Here is an 8,395-nt window from a genome sequence, read left to right on the forward strand (position 1 = left end):
CGGTCATCAGATCCAGCCGAGCCGTAAAAGCGGTGAGGATTCGCTGCAACTCACCGATCATTCCTCCTGCAGACGCCTGTGCGCCCTGCTCTTCCATTGGCCGTTCAACAGCCGGTTGACGCCCCTCGGGATCCATGACGTTGGCCGAGATATCCTGTTGGGAAAGTGTCGGTACACGGACCCACAACAGGGGGCGCAAATGAACGGACAATGGAGGAAGTCAAATAACAACACTTTACTGTTGTGAATGGGCACAACAAATACAACGGATTACAATAATGGACAAAAAGCCAAATCACAAAAGGTGTCGTGTGGGCAGGCTCGAAGATAGGAGACGTCCGTCCAAAGTAGAACCGGAACCACACGATTTCCTCCGCCACCAGACCCCGGGAATACTGGAGCCGCCAAGTCCCGAATTCCCAGGTGGCCACTGCCTCTGCGTGTCGGACCTGGTACTGCTGGCGAGGAACAAAGAGACAATTAAACGAGGGCGCGTTTGCACCCAGCAATCCGCACGGCAGGGAAAACTACCTCCACCTCTCGTTGGAAAAGAAGTCTGTTACAACGCACAAAGTCACAAGAAGGTTTACTGTCACACAGTTAGCTGAGTACGTTACCTTCCAGGTAGAACGATATCTCGGCAAAGAGGTGGAGACGTCGTCCTGCTGATATTCCCCTGCTGATCAGATGAGTGGTAACAGCTGTTGCAGGTGATGCGTGACAGCTGTCACCCTGGCTGCTCCTGTGCGGCGACTGCGCCCTCTCGTGCCTGAAGCCCGCACTTCAGGCAGGGCGCCCTCTGGTGGTGGGCCAGCAGTACCTCCTCTTCTGGCGGCCCACACAACACAAAGGACATAATAAGTGCCCGTAGTCTAAGAATCACCCAAACATCTTTGTTACTCGTTACTACAATATAAAAGTAGAAGAAATTTGATTGGGCAATGCCTGTTTGCAGAGGTGAAAGTAAGTCGGAGCGCCGCGCCTTGCACCCTTGCAGCATCAAGTGGCGTCTTTGACATAAAACAAGTTTGAAAGACAAAAAATAAAAGATGACAGGTTGAATCTGCGCCCCCACTGAGGAAGAGGAAGACTGTGGAGGGTGAAAACCATCTGCACTGTGGACTCCAAACACACACACACACATACACACGGATCAGCTCCCGCTACAGTCCAATGCATGATTGGAGTTAACGGGAAAACTACAGTACTGACAAAATTGGCCGACATGTCTGTTTCCTTTCATTTATGTCATTTGAAATGTTCACATTTTGGAGTCAAGAGCACAAACACCACTGCTTTTGGTTGCTGTGCAGTGGTTGGTGGTGGTGACGCTTGCAGTTTTTTTTTTTTTTTTTTTTTTTTTTTTTTTTTTTTACATTTTCTTAAATTTGCCACAACTGTGTAGCTATAAATGACTTCTGTTTTGTTACCTGGCTGTTGTGTTTAACAGAAAAGTGTGTGTGGAAAAGACTGAACAGCAACTTTATTTACAGCAATATACATCCACCTGCTCATCCTGTCACCAACACAAACTGCCCCGCCATTGGCATATCCAGCCTTTTATAGGGGCTGAGACCCTTTCCTGGTTTCTCCAGACACCACACTGGCTTTCTTTTGGTGTCGCTGTTTCACTCTCCACTTATTTTGGATTTTACTTTTACTCAATACTTTTACTAAAGTACATTTTAGAAATTCACTTTTGATACTTAAGTACAGTAAATGTCAGATACTTTAAAACTTTTTCCTCAAGCAATATTTTTAAAGGTGATTGTAACTTTTACCAAAGTAATTTTATGGTAAGATACTTGTACTTTCACTCAAGTATCATTTTGAGGTACTTTATAAGACTGCAGGTGCTACACCTCCTCTAGATAACCCACTCAACTTGTGTCAGCATCATAATCGCCCATGAACTCACTGGATCAATGCCATCCACATCCTTGCTAGCCATTGTTTACACGCGCTGTGAGATGTCGGAACTCTGTTGGCACCGTAGTGCATTCTGGGAAGTGCAGGGGGGCTGCCAAGGGCATTATGGGAAACGTTCAAGTACTGAATGACTGATCAGACAAATGACAGATGGACGCAACACAAATGCATTGATCATTGATCAGATCTTTTCTGACCGCCATGTGTTCCTACAATTTGGATTTTTTTGAAAGGACATACTGAGTTTGGAACTGAAACAGGTGTGATTCTACATGGCTGCTGTGTGCGAACACACAAGTGAACTCTGGTGGATGCATCTCTCAGGGTATGTATTTATTACACTTTCTGATTTTCAATCGTATTTAGATGCATTTGATGTGGGCAGTTTTTTCTGAATACAAAAAGCAACCCGGATTGACATGCTGTCATACGTGCAAGCATGAAACTAAGAGCCGGCAGGCGAAGCAGTGTGATCTTCAGCCAGCAGAGGTTTGTACAATAGGCACATGTGATTTAAATTTTGTCAAGCTCCATCAAGCAGACTTGAGATGATCCTCAAAATGGTGAAAATTTAAGAAATGATCCAGAATCAGGATCTTGATTCCAATCCACTCCAAACTTTAATGGGGTCTTCCATGCCCTAATATCTATCTGTAGTGAAAATGTCATCTAAATCCGCGCGGTAGTTTTGACGTAATCCTTTAAAGCCTATAAAGTGAAATCCTGACCCAGTATCCGGATGCGGATCACCTCCAAAATTCAGTAGTAGTCATTTTGAAGTAATCATTCAAATCCTATACAAAGTGAAATCTTGATCCAAAATCTGGATCCGGATCTGGATCACCTCCAAAGTTTTAGTGGAGTCTTCCATGCCCTAATATCTGTCTGTGGTGAAAATTTGGCGAGAAGCCTTGAAGTAGTTTTGATGTAATCCTTCAAAGCCTATACAAAGTGATATGTTGATCCAGAATCCAGATCCAGATCACCTCCAAAATTTAATGGAGTTTTCCATTAAATTCCATTCCATTAATATCTATCTGGTGAAAATTTCATCAAAATCTGTGCAGTCGTTTTCATGTAATCCTGCTAACGATCAGACAAATAAATAAACACTGATTAGTGCAGCAGATAAGAGAATATTTAGAGCTGAATCCTGCAAATGGTGATAAAAGCATCAAATTTGGCAGAAATAGTCCTCAGACAATCCTCTTTTGAAAAAAACAATTGGCCACTTGAATTTACAGTTGGCGTTCAGGTAGGGGTCAATTGAAGAATTGCACAGGAGTCAAAATTAAAAGATCCTCCAATCATATTGAAACCTATGCCACATTATTTGCCTGATCATAAAGATTCCAAAAAGGTATGCTGTGGACGGTCTGTAACTGAATTCTAGTTATGGGATAAAAACAGCAAGAATGGTGATAAAGGTCAGTGTTGGTTTGTACAGGGGTCAAAAGTTAAAGTTGCTCCAATTTTGGCAAAAAGTGATGCAAATTACTAGTTGACACAGTTTTAAAAAGGAATAGTTTGGACCATGTATCATACTTACGTATCATATTACGGGGTAACATATGTCGCATGTCATAGAATCCAATAGACGTAGACCTTGTTTGACCTTTACTTTGGAGACTAAGGATTCAACACTGTCAAAACTATTCCATTTATTAATCCTATTAGCTCAACCAATAATTTGCATCACTTTTTACCAAAATTGGAGCACCTTTAATTGTTGACCCCTGTACAAAATTAAACTGAGCTTTGTCACCATTCTTGTTGTTTTTATCTCGTAACTCCATAGAATTCAGTCACAGATAGTCCAAACTATACCTTTTTGGAATCTTTATGATCAGGCAAATAATGTGGAATATTTTCAATATGATTGGAGCATCTTTTAATTTTGACCTCTGTGTAATTCTTCAATTGACCCCTACCTGATCACCTTTTTTTTCTTCAAAAGAGGAGTGTCTAAGGAGTATTTCTGCCATTTTGATACTTTTATCACCATTTGCATGATTGTTTCAGTTATCTGCTGCTAGATGATTTTATTACGTCCTTGGTGGACGTAATAACACCATGCAGCGAGGATTCCAGCACCTGAACAATTACGGAGGCAGCACCACTATGTATCAAATTCCTCTGCCTCACTGGCAGAGGAACTGAACTTCTTCTTTGCACACTTTGAGGTGTTTCCATCCACCCACACGCAACCTCCCAAGCTTTGGTTGTACAGGAACATGAAGTGAGGCCACTTTTCAGAGCAGTGAACAAGACATTCTCACCAGGAAACTCCACCACCATGTCCGCATCTTTGTGATTTTTGGGGAACTGTTACTGCCAAGCCAGTGGAACCCTTGAGACTGAAGTGCTTGTAAGACGCACACTCTTCCAGTGTCTCCACGATGGGCTGTGGGAGAGCTGCCGTCTAAATGTGGAATAGTGACACTCAGTACCCTGATGGCTTTTTTCTGGATGTGGTCCAGGAGAAGGTAGTTTTTTTTGCAACTTCAGCCCCTATTGGAAACCAATACTCCAGCAAGACAAGATATATCAATGATTCTTCTTAAACCCAAGCAGTAAACATGTGTTTTGGAGGAAGGATTAGAGTTATATATATATATATATATATATATATATATATATATATATATATATAAAGGATCTGTAAAAACTGAACTGTTAATTTGAATTTGTCCATAACATTTGCTCAAAGTGATATAATTTCTCAAAAGTGTGTATATATGTGTCCAATATTTGTATTTATTAATATCAATCTTTTGATTATTAAAGGACATGTCGCACATTTTTTACATCCCAGTTAGCAAGACAACATAAAAGTACTCATGACTGTAAGTCTCTCTGCACACATGCGCTAATAATTAGTGGTCGCTGATGTATTTTATTCCTCTCACTCTGAGCGTTAGCAGGTGCATTTCCAGATAACATGTTATTCGACAATTCTCTGCATTTTTCGGCGTGTGATGTACATTTTAGAATGAGCAGAAACATCCCGTTGACTGATAGACAAACCTGCTCCGTCCAAAAGTGATGGTCCGGATTTACAGACAGGAGACGACACATTTCACCCCAAAACTCGTAACTTTTTTTTTTAAGTGTCGGATTTTGGAAACTAAAGTGTGGTGACGCGCTGTTTGTGTGAATGCTGGTTTACTGAAGCTGTGGACATGGACGTGAGGACATCTCCGTGATGCTGTTTTAACAGACTGCCTGGACACAGAGATGGATTAGTTACATTGGGGAAAAAGTCAGAATACATTATTTCCAGGACTTAATGGACTTTATTTAATATTATTTAATCATGAGAGAACTAAAGGTGGAGCTACAGTCGGTGTCCCGTCAAGATGAGGTGCGTCACACTGCGCACGCATGCGCTTGCGCACATCGCTCTACCCCGGACTTGAAGACGTCACCCGTTGAGATGAGGTGCCTCACACAACTGCACATGGGGAGATGATGTAACTTGCTCGACGTGCAACTGCACAAAGTTTTCCGTCAAAATTTTTTTTATTAATTGTATTCAGTGTATTTATAGCCTAGTAAGTAAAACATTTTCTGTATTTTACGTTAGGAGCATAAATGTATGTATATGTATATTTTGCCTGTCGAAATAAGCTAACTCCAGGTTAAAAATACTTATCGTTTTATACTGAGTAGATTTTATACATTACTACGTTTGGATGAACAATTTATACATTTACTTGCCCATTAAAATAAGCGAACTTTGTCAAGTAATTTTTTCAGTGCACACATATACAGTTACGAGAGGAACCTCATCTCAATGACGCACCTCATCTCGACAGACTTATCTGTCGAGCGGAGGTGCCACACAGCTTATCTTGACGGCACACCTCATCTCGACAGAACACCGGCACACACGTATGTGTGAGGGCTTTGATTGTGTGGAGTTTAGGAGTTTACATTTGGAAATAAATCTACTACTGGGTGAGTCTGGCATGTTCAAGATTTTCCACCTTTTGTGTTTTGTGGCAAGCTTTTTTTCTTTGAGAGAGTGTGAATTGGGAGCTGGAATGTGTGTGTGTGTGTGTGTGTGTGTGTGTGTGTGTGTGTGTGTGTGTGTGTGTGTGTGTGTGTGTGTGTGTGTGTGTGTGTGTGTGTGTGTGTGTGCGTGCTCGCTCCTGCCGCTGCAAACATGAATGTCTGCACAATGTTTTTTCCCTGGCAGCATATTTTTTATTTATTTTTTTGATAACTAGCACTTGGAGAGCGCAAACCTCCGCCAAGGCCATAGGGTCACTGATGTCACATGGAATACCCTTTGGCAAAGAGACTTATTCCACATCGTTTCATGCATCTACCGTCATGTTTCTGATTCAGTGGTTAACCCTCTGGGGTCCGAGGGCATTTTTTGGACAGTTCACTTGCCTAGCATAAATGTTTTATTATTGCTGTTAACAGCTCTCCCTGCATCCCACAATCAAGTTTTATGTCTCTTTTTTGTCAGGACAACCCGTACTTTCAAAATATATATGCTGTAGTTGTGTTTTATAAGTGTAATAAAGGTTTACAATCAGAAATAAGAAAGGAAAAAGTAAAGCAGAAAATAATTTCCCACACACATTTATTCAAAACACTCAGCAAACTATAATAAACAACTGTTTTGACACTTTATAAAGGTAATTTGGGTTGTTGTGTGAAAGACTGTACAACAAAAATGTTCAAACAATAAACACAAATGCACATTTTGAACAATATATACAAAATGGTCTATGCGTTTTGTTAGTCTTCATCCTAAAGCATTTCTGTCTGCTATTACACAAAGGTCACATCACAGACTGCTACTATGAAGTTGACTGTGTGCTTGTTCTCTCTTGCTGTGAAAGCAACATTCACACTTCGAGGCTGATTCAGTTTGAGGAGCAGCCCCTCCCCCTCACTCCATTGATATGGTAAACAGTGCTTTACGCCGGAGCGAGAGAGCTTGCCACAGGCATATCCAGTAACATTCACAGGAAAACTAGTCGAGCAATCCTGATACTCACACACTGTTTGAGCACGTGAGATTGCATGAGAGGCTCTCCATCGGCTCACTTTCACTTTCGCTGTGCGTAATGGTGCATTGGAGCAGCCAGGGGGCCATTCAAATGGGCCAACTAGTAACACATCACTCCTAAAAACAATCTTTGGTGTGTCATGTGAGGTGAATCTGCCCTACAATTGGATTTTGGAAAACCATGTGACGGTGAACCAATTCCAATTGGACACTCACATTGTTCATGTCATCACACAGCTTCTATGAGGAGTACAAAGATGGTGGACGGTGGCTCAAAAGTCCACAGAGTTAACTTTTCAGCAAAAAAAGTAAGTTTCTATCTCATGTCATTACAAAGCTATTTATAATTTAGTAAAGCTTGGGCTCAGCCATCGTATATGACAGCGTTGGCCCCAGAGGGTTAAACCCTTAGATCTTCAGCAAATGTATTTATAAAGAGAAACTGCATGAACTACACGTTTTTTTATTTTGTAATAACAAGTTTATTCAATGAGGAGAAACAAAAACTAGATTATTGTTGTGTCGTAACTTAATTTTTGTTCAGCCTTCGTGACCCGTCTTCATGAAGTTTGATGCAAAAATGTTGAAAATGGCCCTATTACCAAAATTTAATGACTTATATGTTAGGCCAAGATACACCCCTGGTAAAAATTTCATTGAAATCTGTTGAGGATTTTTTGAGTAATCCTGCTAACAAACTAACCAAGCAACCAACCAACAAACAAACGGGCGTGACCGAAAACATAACCTCCTTGGCGGAGGAAATAACAGCAGTCATAATTAATCATGCACAAAGCTGTTATTGACAGGCTGCATTTGTGACTCACGGCCGCAGGTGCACGAAACCTTCTCAGAACGGCTGCTTTTGCCATGACTGCATCAAAATGAACACTTTTCACTTAAAAACGAGTCATCATAACACAACATCACACTTACATCAGCTTTGGAATTAATCTGTGCCTCAGTTCTTAATTTTAGTAGCTACATTCCATTGAAGCGCGCGCTGGGACACTTCTAATACCTAACCTGTCAGAAACACACGAGTACTCACAAGTACTTCGTTTTTGGAAGTCCTCATAGCTGTTTGCTGCGAATGCAGTATACTTTGAAACTGGTCATGGAAGTGCACAAAGTAATCCCGGTGGATCATTGGATGGTCAGCCTAAATCTAAATTGTTATGATTTCAGTGCGACATATCCTTTAAAGGGCACCAATATATCCTAACATCCTTGCTCTTTTGTGTTCATGTGGGAACTGTCTGTGTACTCTGACGCCGTCCTCCTCAGGGACTTTATCAGAATCTGTGATGAGCACTCGTCCTTCCACCTCTGTGAGAACTCTGGACGCTGCTGTCTGTTAGATAGACCTCTGCCATCCCTACATCAACTGCATAGTACACAAGGCCTGTGGGTTTTATACAAAATAACTTTGTGTTT

Source organism: Thalassophryne amazonica, chromosome 10 (genome assembly GCF_902500255.1).
Source record: "Thalassophryne amazonica chromosome 10, fThaAma1.1, whole genome shotgun sequence".
In the NCBI taxonomy this organism is placed as follows: domain Eukaryota; kingdom Metazoa; phylum Chordata; class Actinopteri; order Batrachoidiformes; family Batrachoididae; genus Thalassophryne; species Thalassophryne amazonica.